This window comes from Condylura cristata, unplaced genomic scaffold, assembly GCF_000260355.1.
Source record: "Condylura cristata isolate star-nosed mole 26May11 unplaced genomic scaffold, ConCri1.0 scaffold00015, whole genome shotgun sequence".
NCBI classification, from domain to species: domain Eukaryota; kingdom Metazoa; phylum Chordata; class Mammalia; order Eulipotyphla; family Talpidae; genus Condylura; species Condylura cristata.
This window is the reverse complement of record NW_004567116.1, coordinates 47,670,035-47,682,470: the sequence shown is the minus strand read 5'-3', so window position 1 is coordinate 47,682,470 and position 12,436 is coordinate 47,670,035.

The following is a 12,436-nucleotide window of genomic DNA, read 5'->3' as shown; positions in this document are numbered from 1 at the left end:
TCTTCTCTCTCCTTTTTCTCTGCTCAGTTCCACCCTCCTTCTGGGTGGGGCAGGGAACCTGGAACTTCCCTTCTCTTAGGGACCACCCAGTTACAATATTGCTATAAGAAATTTCAGGACTTTTCATCATTGTCAATACATTTACTAATTAAAATTTAGTGATGGTAATAAATGTTTAAGACTAGAAGTGAAGTCAAGCTTAGTATTTAAGTTATGCTGATACTAATACTTCTTAGCAGAACGAATTCAATAAAGATGTCAAATTTCAGATATAAATTATAACTTGTCCTGAAAACTGTATGTGGATTCTTATTTTTTTTAAGTGGACAAGGCAAGAGGTCTTTTATATTTATTTATATATTAGATATCTAACTGGCTTCATTATGATGTGTGAATTGGGCAAACTCACATCAAGCCTGCAAGGACTCACACAAAATTGAGGATATTTAAGTTTAGAAAGAGGGTGGCATAGGTTTTTAGCAAAAGAAAAGATTGTTTCAGGTAAAGCCTAAAGGCCCTTTCCCTCAGGAGAAGGCCAGGGGTTATTATCATGTAGATTGCTTGGTGCTGACTAGTGAATTCCAGATTGATTGGTTAGGAATATACTTTGAAGAAAGGTTGAAAGTGCAACATGTATTAAATTAGGTGTCCCTGCCTGGCATAAAGAACTCCTTCTTAGATTTTTTTCTCTATTTTTTAATAAAAATATTAAACCAGGGCCCTCCCTGATGGTGCAGCAGGTTAAAGCACAGCACTAACAAGCTAAAGCCATTTAGCATTAGTTCGACCCCCAGCCCAGAGGTGATCCACATGGTGCTGCAGACCTAGCTGCTCCCCTAGGCAGTGTTCTTCCTCAGTCTGCCTGTTCTGCTCCCCATCTTGTCTCTGGTGAATCCTCTCACTGCCCCTGTGCCTCTGGCCTGTACCCCAGTTCTGTATGCATAAATAAATAAATCTTAAAAAAATTTAAACCATGATTTTACCAGCATTTTTTAAAAGACTTATTTAATTATGCATACAGAACTGTGGTACAGGCTAGAGGTGTGGGGGGTGACAGCATTCTCCAAAGACAGAGTGGGGAGCAGAACAGGCAGACTGATAAAGTACACAGATGAGGGGAGCAGCAGGCGGGTCAGGAGAGGCCTGCCAGGCCATATGGCTCACCTCTCTGGCAGGGAATGAACTTGTGCTGAAGTGGCAGCTAGCTTCATAGTGCTGGCTTTTCATCTGTTGCATGACCAGGAAGGGCCCCTTACCAACATGTTTTAGAAATTTTTATTGTTGAGGCAGCATTGACTTACAATACTATATATGTCTTCGGGAACTAATTCACAATTCCAAACCCACCACCAAATCATCCATAATCCATCACTATAGACCATTGGGCCCCATCACTCCTTGTTCCTTGCTATCATCCTCCCTCTTGGAGAATTCCTTTTTCTCTACACCATGACCAATATGTGTTGTAACTGGTTTTGATTTGTTTTACTTTTTAAATATGAGTTATTCTCATAGAGTGAGTTGATATTGAATCATGGTGATCTGCGAAAAACAGTCTAGGGGTGTTAGTAACAAACTTTTGCTCAATTCCTAGTAGGCAACTTAGTCCCTGATATGAATCTTGCTTCATGTTAGATCATGTACTGCCATGAGGCAGAAAGGACCTAAGGGGTCCTTTTACTCACTCCTTTACTCACTCTTCTGTGTGTAACTATATGACTCACCTCTTGGTATGTAACCAAGTCATATTGTTACAGGGCAAGGAGAGAGAGGCACCACTGAACCCCCAAACCTGCCCACTCTAAATTGGTTCTGCCATCCACCACATCAATACAAGTCATAAGAGCTTTCATGGAAAGGAACTGTAATACAATGAAAATACAATACAGAAGACAAAGAATATAATTTCTAAATCAAACACCTGAAGTTATCCATCCTCTTGTGGGTTAAAATCTACCCAGAAGGGATGGGCCCAAAGCAAGGCCTGAAAGCCTGCCACAAGTCTAAATAAAGCACCTTCTATCCAGGACCCATAGAAAAGGGTCACACTTGGCTAGACAAGTCTAGGAGGAAAAGAGTAAAATCAAAATTAAGATAAAAGCTGCCATAGCCAACCTCCCAACAGGCTTCTCACCCAAATCTGTTTTAACCAGCACAACACAGGGCCAAGAAACAAGCACGGTTTCCTCATCTCATGCTTTCTGTTCCTGGTGGCTCCCTCAGATCTCCTCTGGCTCTCCATCCTTCCTCCTTCTTCAGACTCCTCTCTTTTCTGTTCAGTTCCAGCCTCCTCCTGGGTGGGGCAGGGAACCTGGAACTTCCCCTTTTCGTGGGGACCACCCTGTTACAATATCTGACCATGTATAGCTGCCAATGCAAACCTGCCCAGAACTTTGTAGAAACTGAAAGTGTGTCTAAGCCCTTGACTTCTTACTAACGGGGTACAGCCTTGGGATGTGAATCAGCACCAGTGCATTAAACTTGCTTTTTGTTAACCCTGGTGTCCACGTTTATTTTGGTAGGCAACTACCATGATGAGTTTCAATTTCATTTTTCTGGTAATAAATGATACTGTCTGTTTAGTGTCTGTTTAGTGTCTGTTGTTAAAATAGTGTCTGTTTAGCTCTTCTGCCCATTTTTGATGGGTTCATTTTCTTTTTCTTTTTTTTTTTTTTTTAAAGATTTATTTATTTATTCATACAGAACTGGGATACAAGCCAGAGATGCGGAGGGTGAGAGGATTCACCAGAGACAGAGTGGGGAGCAGAACAGGCAGATCGACGAAGTACACTGCTGAGGGGAGCAGCGGGCGGGTCAGGAGAGGTCTGCCACGCCATGTGGTCACCTCCGGGGCAAGCGGGAATCGAACTCATGCTGAAGCGGCCTTAGATTCTCAGTGCTGTGCTTTAACCCGCTGCGCCACCAGGGAGGGCCTTCATTTTCTTTTTATTATATTGTATGTATTCTTTGTAGATTTTGGACAGTAGCCCTTCGTTGGATATATAATACGCGAAAATTTTCTCTCATTTGGTGTGTTTTTTTTTTTTTTTTTCATTTTAGTGAGTTTCTTTTGCTATTCAGAAGTATTTTGGTTCAATGTAGTGCATTTGTGTAATTTTCCTTTTATATTCCTTGAAATTGGATTAAAATCCTCCAGAACATTACTGGCCAAGTCCCCAAAGACATCACTGAAGCCAGTGTCACAGAGTGTTCTGTCTGTGTTTTCTTCTACATATTTTATGATTTTTATTTATACATCCAAATCTTTAATCCATTTTGAGTTAATTTTATGTATGGTATAAGAGAATGGCCTTGCTTCATTTTCTGCTTGTGGTTTTCCAGTTTCCCAATACCATTTGCAGAAGAGACTGTCTTCTCTCCTTTTTATACTATTTGTTCCTTGTAAATAAACTGTCTTTATAAGTGTGGGTTTAATTTGGGGTTCTCAGTTCTAATTTGTATATCTGTTTATTGTAATTTCACGCTGATATGATTGCTATAGTCTTGTAGTGCAGTTTGAAGTCTGGGAGTATGGTCACTCCTTCCTTTACATTTTTTTTTCCCAACATTGTTCTAACTGTCCAGTCTTTGGTTCCATATGAATTTCAGTAATGTTTGCTCTACTTCATTTTTTTTTTTTTAAGAATTCCATTGAAGTTGTAATAGGGATAACATTGAATTAATATATTGCTTTGGGATGGACATTTTAACTGTGCTAATTGTTCCAATCAATGAGTCTGACATATCTATCCATTTCCTTGTATCTTCTACTTCTTCTAGCAACATCTTAAAAAGGTTTTCATTTACTAGGACTTTCATTTCTTTGGTTAGGGCTAATTCTATTCAGTGTGTTTGGATGTTATTTTAAAAGTAATTGTTTTCTTGATTTCCTTCAGTTCTATTTTGTTAGCTGAATGTGGGAATATAGCAGATTTTGTATTTTGATTTTGTAGCAGCTTTTAAAGATTTATTATTTCTAATAGCCTTCTAGATGTGTCTTTGTGGTTTTCCATGAATTTAATCATGCCATCTGCAAATAGTGATAGTTTTACTTCTTTAAATTCCAATTTGAATTCCTTTTATGCTGTCCTCTTGCTTAATTGATCTAGCTAGAAATTCCAAATCTACATTAAGCAGTAATGATGAGCTTGGATATCCTTGTTGTATACACCTGGTCTTAGAGGGAAGGATTTTACATTCTCAACATTAAGTGTGCTGTTAGTTATGGGTTTGGCATATGTGATCTTTATTATGTTGAATTATAGCCCTTCTATCTCCATTTTAGTAAGAGTTTTTAATTTTAAATGAGTGCTGAATCTTGTCAAAAGCTTTCTCTGCATATATTGATGTACAGATAATTTAAAGATTATTTTAACTATAGTTTTCTGTTATTTATGTTATACACTAAGAAGGAAAGGAATAAAAAAATACATTGTAAACTATTTTTTTCTTTGAATTTTAAATTAATAAATGAATTTAGGCTTACTTTTTTCTCAGTTTCATAGCCATATTTTCTAATAAAATTGTGCCAGAAATCTTTGAGTGGTGATGCAATTATCTTGACTCAGTGAAAAAATATGTTTGCAAACATTTTTTTTTATTTTTTTTTAAGATTTATTTATTTATTCATATAGAATTGGGGTACAGGCCAGAGATGCAGAGGGTGAGAGGATTCACCAGAGACAGAGTGGGGAGCAGAACAGGCAGATGGACGAAGTACACTGCTGAGGGGAGCAGCGGGCGGGTCAGGAGAGGTCTGCTATGCCATGTGTTCGCCTCTGGGGCAGGCGGGAATCGAACTCATGCAGAAGTGGCTTAAGCTTCTCAGTGCTGTGCTTTAACCCGCTGCGCCACCAGGGAGGGCCTGCAAACATATTTTTTAAATAATGCAGTTTAAAGGTCTAGAGATCCTGCTCTTTAAAGTTTCCATTAACTTACTGTGTAACCTTCACAAAGACATCTTCATGTTTCCCCTTTATACATGTAGGACCTTAGACCAGGTAACCTTCCAGATTCCATCCAGTTCAGCTACTTTCTAATGCTATCATCTGTCCAGCCAGCTATTTAGATGCAGGATGATAGTAATTATAAAAATGATGATGAATGCCTTTAACTGATTATTTACTATGTATTATACTCTGTATTAAGTATAGACCTTTGTGCTATGTGCCATCCCCAGGGTCATCTGTCTTTGTATCTCTTAGGTGATCTTGAAGTTAAACCATTCATTCCACTGTCTTTTTAAGAGTTTACATTTTCTGTTTTTACTAAAAATGTGCTTTTAATATGATTCAAAGTGTATTATTTTAATTTAAGTTGCTTCTAAGTTAATGAAACTTATGTTTCTCTGCACATACCCTACTGAAACAGTGATTAAATGTTTTTAGTCCTTTATATATGTATATATGTGCATACATATTATATATGTGTATGCATATACACATACACACACATATAATTGTGACTCTTACATGACCATGGTCAAATACTTCACATAACATTTCAGATCTTTTCATCTTTGTTCTGATATCACAATAGGGTACAGATATTCCCCCCTCAAATTTAAAGCTTTGATTGAATGCTCAGGAAATAAAGTGGGTGTTAGAAGTTTCCAATAATAACCATATGTTACCATAGACACATCCTTTAAATATGTCAGTGGTTTATTTTTGCACAGCAATACTTAAAACTTTCAAAACTTGTATGTTATAAAGTCCTGAATTTATTTTGGTTGTGAAAAAGAGATTTGATTTTCAGTTGTGAAGTGGTCCTGAGAGACTCCTTTTGAGTTTTGTGGCACATTATTATAGGTATCATGCCTTTTACTATAGAGTATTTAGAAAGTTAAGGTAAAAAAGATGAGTGTGTCTAACTACCTCAAGATCTTCTCAAGAACTTGACATGGAAAGCTTAATTGAAACAAGTCCTTTGTATATTCTTCTATTTTTATAGGAAATAAGTTATCAATTACTAGAATATTTTTTTTTGAAACACCAACATTTAAGAAAGCCATCTTTAGTACATTCCTCACCACATTTTTTATCTTGTCATCACTATTGCTGACACCTCTCTTACTATATTATAAAAAATAATAAATAAGTGACTTTAATACATATTCTTGTAAAGAAAATTTTATGGATGAGAAGAAAGAATATTAGTAAACATATCCCTATCTTTTGTATTATTCTAAGTAGTGTGGATTTGTTTTTGAATATTTATTGAAACAGTTGCCTGGCATCATGCTAAGAATGTTAGAAATATCTGGATGAAAAAACAGGGCAAGCAATCAGTAAGCCTCACGTGTGTTATCTCAGTGGATCCTCATAATAAACATGTAAAGTCCATATTTTAATCTGTTAATTTAACATTAGAAAACTGTCAAGAAATTGAAATAATTTGCCCAAAATGACCTATTCAGTAAGAGAAGTGGAGCAGGAACTGCTGTTAAGATCTATCTAATAATTTTCAATATTTCTCCTTCCATCATGCTATCTCCATGATGGCTGTAAAAGACAAAGTAATAATTTCAAGATTCAAATTTTATCTCCAGCTCTATTAGTTGTATGACTTAACGCAACCTATTCTATCTTGTAGAATATCAGTTTTTTCATCTATAATTTCCTCGCCAAAATATGCTGACCTCAAGTGTGGTATAGGAGTGTGTGAGATGATGATTATAAAGCATCGTATATGTGATTTATTGGAACATTATGGTAGCTGCTGTTGTCACTGTGGGTGTCATAATAACATGGGTGGAAAATATGTTACTTGGTGTTTTTTATATTGTTGTTGTTGTTTTCTTTGTTCTTTTGGTTCTTCAATCCAAAGGTCATAGCACCATTGGGCAGTGTCAGTTCTGTTGGATACAGTCATGCAGCGGGGCTGCGTGAGTTTGTGAGGGACTGGTTGTATAAGAGTGCTTTATGACAATATGATTATGGGTGAGGTGGACATGAGTATAGCTCTGAGTTACACACTTTCACTTTATCTTCAAATCTCACTTTTTTTCTGTTATTATTAATAAAAAGTCATGCAATTTTTTTTGGAAAAGTTAGAAAAATACTGCCTTTAGCTGAAAGTTGCATTAAACCTTTACATATTTCCAGTTCTTTTATTTTATGAATATTATTTCAAATTACTTTTGTCATTACTTAATAGTATGTTAGGCACATGATAGGGTTTTAATAAATGATGGGAAATGCACAACTGAATTAATGATAAACAAGCAAGTACTTGTGTAGTATCTATGTGTATACACATATATGTACATCTATATATGTGTGGATGTTTTGGTAGAGCATAATAATGTGTTTGTATATATAGTAGTAGTGTAGCTATATATAAGTAGCAACATATATCAATAGATTAGAATGTATGAGCAGGAACAGTCACTAATTAACTGTCAGAAATTAATAGTGAGTTGCTTTGAAACAGACACTGGACAGAGAAATTTGTGGCAGGGGATTTCAGCACCTCACTTTCACAAATAGATCAAGTAGGAAGAAAATATACAAGGACAAAATAACTTTAAAGACTAGGACTGCATGGAACTAATGTATATTTAGGGTGTATTGCACCCCCAAAATAGAATATTTTTCTCAAGTGTACAAGTAAAATTCTTAAGAATTTATCAAATTCTGGGCCACAAAACAACTATCAACAAATTCATAATTACCAAAATAATACCATTATCTTTTAAAATAATAAGTCATTAGAAATCAGCTATCAAAAGAAAGCAGAAGAATCTCTTAATACCTAGAGACTGAAGTGCACACTACTAAAAAACTTCTGTGTTAGTAAAGAAATAATAGTAATTAAAAAACAAGCCTTGAGACAAATGATAATGAGTAAATAACTTCCCCAAACTTAGAGGGGAAGAAACAAAAGCAGTGCTAAGAGTGAAATGTAAGGTAATGCAGGTGCACATCAGGAAATAATAAAAAGCTCAACTAAATAACCTCTTTCTCATCTCAAGGAATTAGAGAAAAAAAGAACAGTCAAATCCAAAAGTCAGTAGAAGAGAAGTAATAAAAATCAAAGCAAAAAATAAATAGAAATTTAAAAGACAGTCCAAAAGATTAGTGAAACCAAAAACCAGTTATTTAAAAATAGTTTTAAAAATAAGGAAGGAGCTAGAAGGGATCCTGTTCAGTGAAATAAGCTAGAAATAAAAAGAAAATTATTGGATGGTTGCATTCATGGAGGAATAGAGGGGGACCAAAAAAAGGATTGGGAAAATAATAACAAATTTAAGAATAATAATAACAATAATAAAATTTTCAGGCAACCTTAAATCCAAGACATTCTGCAGGGTAGGGGGAGTAAAAAGGATCAAAACAGGGGAGAAAAGAGCAACAGAGACTATGGTGATTGTTCATGGGTGAATTGATGGTGGGACTTTTACAGGGAATATACCTAAGCGGAGAAAGCATGAAAGCATACAATGTACAAAAATAAACAGTGATATAAAATATATAAAAGATTAAAATTAGCAAAATAACAAGACTCACTAAGAAAATAAGGGAGAAAGCCCAAGGAAATAGAATCAAAAATGAAAGAGGAAAATTACAACTGACACTGCAGAAAGTCAGAGGATAATTAAGACTACTATGAGCATTTATACACTAAGTGATTCAGTAAGATAGAACAGATGGACAACTTCTTAGAAATATACTCATCTGAGACTGAATATGGAAAAAAATAGAAAACCTGAACAAGCCAAATCCCAGCAAGGCAATTCAAACAGTAATCAAAACTCTCCCAAAAGACAAAAGTCTAGGATCAGATGGCTTCACAAGTGAAGTCTACCAGACATTCAAAGATGGATTAGTACTAGCTATTGTGCTTAGACACTTTGAAAAACCAAAAAATTGTAAAAGAAGGAACATTTCCAAACACATGTTATGAAGTGAACATTACCCTAATACCAAACCAAACAATGACAATACAAAACAAACAAAAAAAGAAAGCTATAAAAAAATTCCTTAGTGAGCATAACTTATAAAATCCTCAATAAAGTATTAGCAAACCAAATCCAACAATGCATTAAAAGGATCATCACCATAACCAAGTGGGATTAATACCATGGTTCAGCATCTGAAAATCAATCAATGTAATTCAACACATCAACTAAAAAGAAAGAAAAAAAGTATGACCATATCAGTAGATGGTGAGAAATAACTTCAGTGTATTCAATATCCAATTATGATGAAAAACTTTGGAACACATGGCATAAAAAGAAAATACTTTAACTCAATAAAATCTATTTACAACAGACTGCTAATATTAATCTACTTTTAAAAGCTGAAGGTCTTCCTGTTAAGATCTGATACAAGATATGGATGTCCACACTTACAAGTACTATTCAACATTGTATTGGAAGCCCCAACTAGAGAAATTAGACAAGAGAAAGGCATAAAAATAATCCAGATTTGGAAAGAGAGCCCTCAATACTTGGACACATAGAAAACCCTCAAGATACCACAAAAAAATTAATTGAAACCATCAGTTTAACAAGTGGCAGGATATAACATCAATACTAAAAAATTAATTGCTTTTGTATATACAAACAAGGAGATAAATGAATAAGAAATTGAGAAAATGAACCCATTTACAATCAAGCCAAAAAAAAAAAAAACAAATAAATAAATACCTAGGAATAAACATAACAAAAGAGGTAAAAGAACTATATAAAAGAAACAATAAGACATTGTTTAAAAAAAAAATAGAAGACACACAAAAAATGGAAAGGTATTCTCTACATTGGAGGAATCAGAATTGTCAAAATGGTCATCCTACCCAAAGCAATATACAGGTCTACTGTGATCTCAGTAAAAAGCAATGGTATTTTTAAAAAAAATTGGAAAAACACTACTGAAATTTATTTTTAATAACCAAATACCCTGGATAACTAAAGCGATCCTGCAAATAAGAAAGAGATTGGAGGTATCACACTTCTAGGTTTCAAACTATATTATAAAACTTAATAATTAGACAGCCCAGTACTGAAACAAAAAGAGAGTCTTGGGCCTCCTTAGTGACACAATGGTTTAAGTCTAAGCACTATGAAGTTATCCTCAGGCACTGCAGCATGAGTTCAATCCCACCAGGGAGGTGACCCACATGGCACAGCAGGCCCTTTTCCTATCTCACCAACTTCTGCCCTTAGTACTATATTTCAGTGGATCTGTCTGTTCTACTCCCACTGTCCCTGGTGAATCTTCACACTCTTGCCCACCTCTGGCCTATACTCCAGCTCTTGTATGCATAAATAAATAAATCTTTAAAAAAAAACAGAACAGTGGAATAGAATCGAGGAGCAAAAAATTAATCCACATCTTGGACAGTTAATCTTTTAAAAAGGGGATAAGAACATACACTAGAACAAGAAAAGCTTCTATAAAAAAAATGGTGTCGGAAAATTGGGCAGCCAAACACAAAAAAATAAAACTAGACTATGTCTCACACTACACACGATGCCATTTTAAAAAGGCACTGCTGGTATGCACCTAAGTTCTATGCAAAAAATTTAAAACATGTTCATTGTCACTTATCATAAGGAAAATGCAAATAAAGACCAAAGTACAGCTCCTCACACACTTGTGAGAATGGTCTATATCATAATGACCAAAAAGAAAAAGTGCTGTTGCTTTTTTGTGTCTCAAAATATTAAAAATGGATCTACTATATGTCCTAGAAAATTTACCCCTAGGCATTTACCCCAAAATTCAAAAACACTAATTCTAAAGGAAACCTGCATTTCCATGTTTATTGCACCATAGTATTATAACATGAAGACAACTTAAATGCCAAAAAGCAGATCAGTGGCTCAAGAATACGATATATGTACATACATATACACATATAAACACCCAATGGCATATTATTCAGCAATCAAAAATAAGCTCCATTAGCAGCTACCATTTGCAGCTATGTGGATAGAGCTGGAAGGGATAATGCTAAGTGACATATGTCAGAAAAAGAAAGATAATTACCAGAGGGCATCACTTTGATATGGATTGTAGAGAAACCAAACTAAGGTTTGGTTTAAAGACAAGCTTAAAATCTAACCCTTGAAAGATAACTATAGAATTAAAGCATCCAGAGTGAGAAGGGGGTGAGGAAACTTTAAGACCAAAGAGGGATGCAAGCACAATGGACTGTAGTGGAGGGCTATGTATAGTTTGGTGGCAGGAACACTATGGTGGTAATACCTGAGGGAGCATCCTAATAGTACTTTAATTAAAATATTAAATTAACATAAAATAGTGAGCTGTATGTTAAGGGTTGAAACTATGGGCTCATACATGAATGCTAGGAGCCAAACATTGGGTCAGGTTGATCACTCTGCCTTGCATTTATACAATATTATTTTGGTATAGTTTTGCAATAGGCTAGTGAGATGGGTAGGAAAGGCATACAGTGCATTGGTATGAGACCCTAGCTATTAGGAAATTCCTGTTGGAATTTTCATCTACCTGTATTATCATTTGGGCATTCTATTCAAGCACCCAGCTGACTGCTTTTCTCTAAGATTAGCAGATTGTGTGATAGACAGCTACAGAGCACCCCAGAAGGCATATATAAAGGCTTTACTCACTTCTAGCCAGTTAGGTTTCAGGAGGCCTGAAACCTGAGCTTGTTCTTCTCACTGCTACCCAATGTCCCATTTCAATTTATCTTTCACCAAAATAACAGCAAATTCTTGACAAGGGAACTATTTCATAAATAAGAAATAGTGCTAGTTATATCCGCTCTAAGAGAAACCTACTCACAGTGGACTGCATCTATCTGTCCTGAGCTCCAGAGCATTATACATCTGAAATGCTGCAAGATTTAAGAACAAAAAGAAGCTTGAAAATGTCTTTGTCTAGTCATCATCTTTGTCATCAAAATTCAGTATTTGCTATAGGCCTCCTTCATTTCACTTCTTGAAATGAAAAAAAAAAAAGTGATCATGGATAAACAATTGAAAGGTATATTCTTTGTACATCTCTTTGAAGAGATATTAAGCAAACTGACATTTGGTTAGAAAATATATGAGAGTATTATATTTAAATTAAAGAGAATTGGAACTTAGAGAAAATTCTATTTATTTGGAAATGGTGGGGGGGGGGACCCACATTGAAAATATCTCATTTATTTTGGGAATGATACAGAGTTTGGAACATGAGAGGAGGGATTCATAATTGTGCAGGACCTGAGGGAAAACACATCAGCTTTGAAAGTGCATAGAAGACAATGTGGAGAAATAAAGAACATGGAGTCAAAAATAACTATGTTCAAGTCCCCAAATGATATTCACTTATTGAGTACTTAGACTATTTGCCTTTTTCAAGATTATTGTTTTTTTTTTATTAAAAAGTTTATTTTTACATCATTTTTCACAATTTTTTTTCATCTCAATTGTAATCCCCACGGGTTTCCCATCACCAAA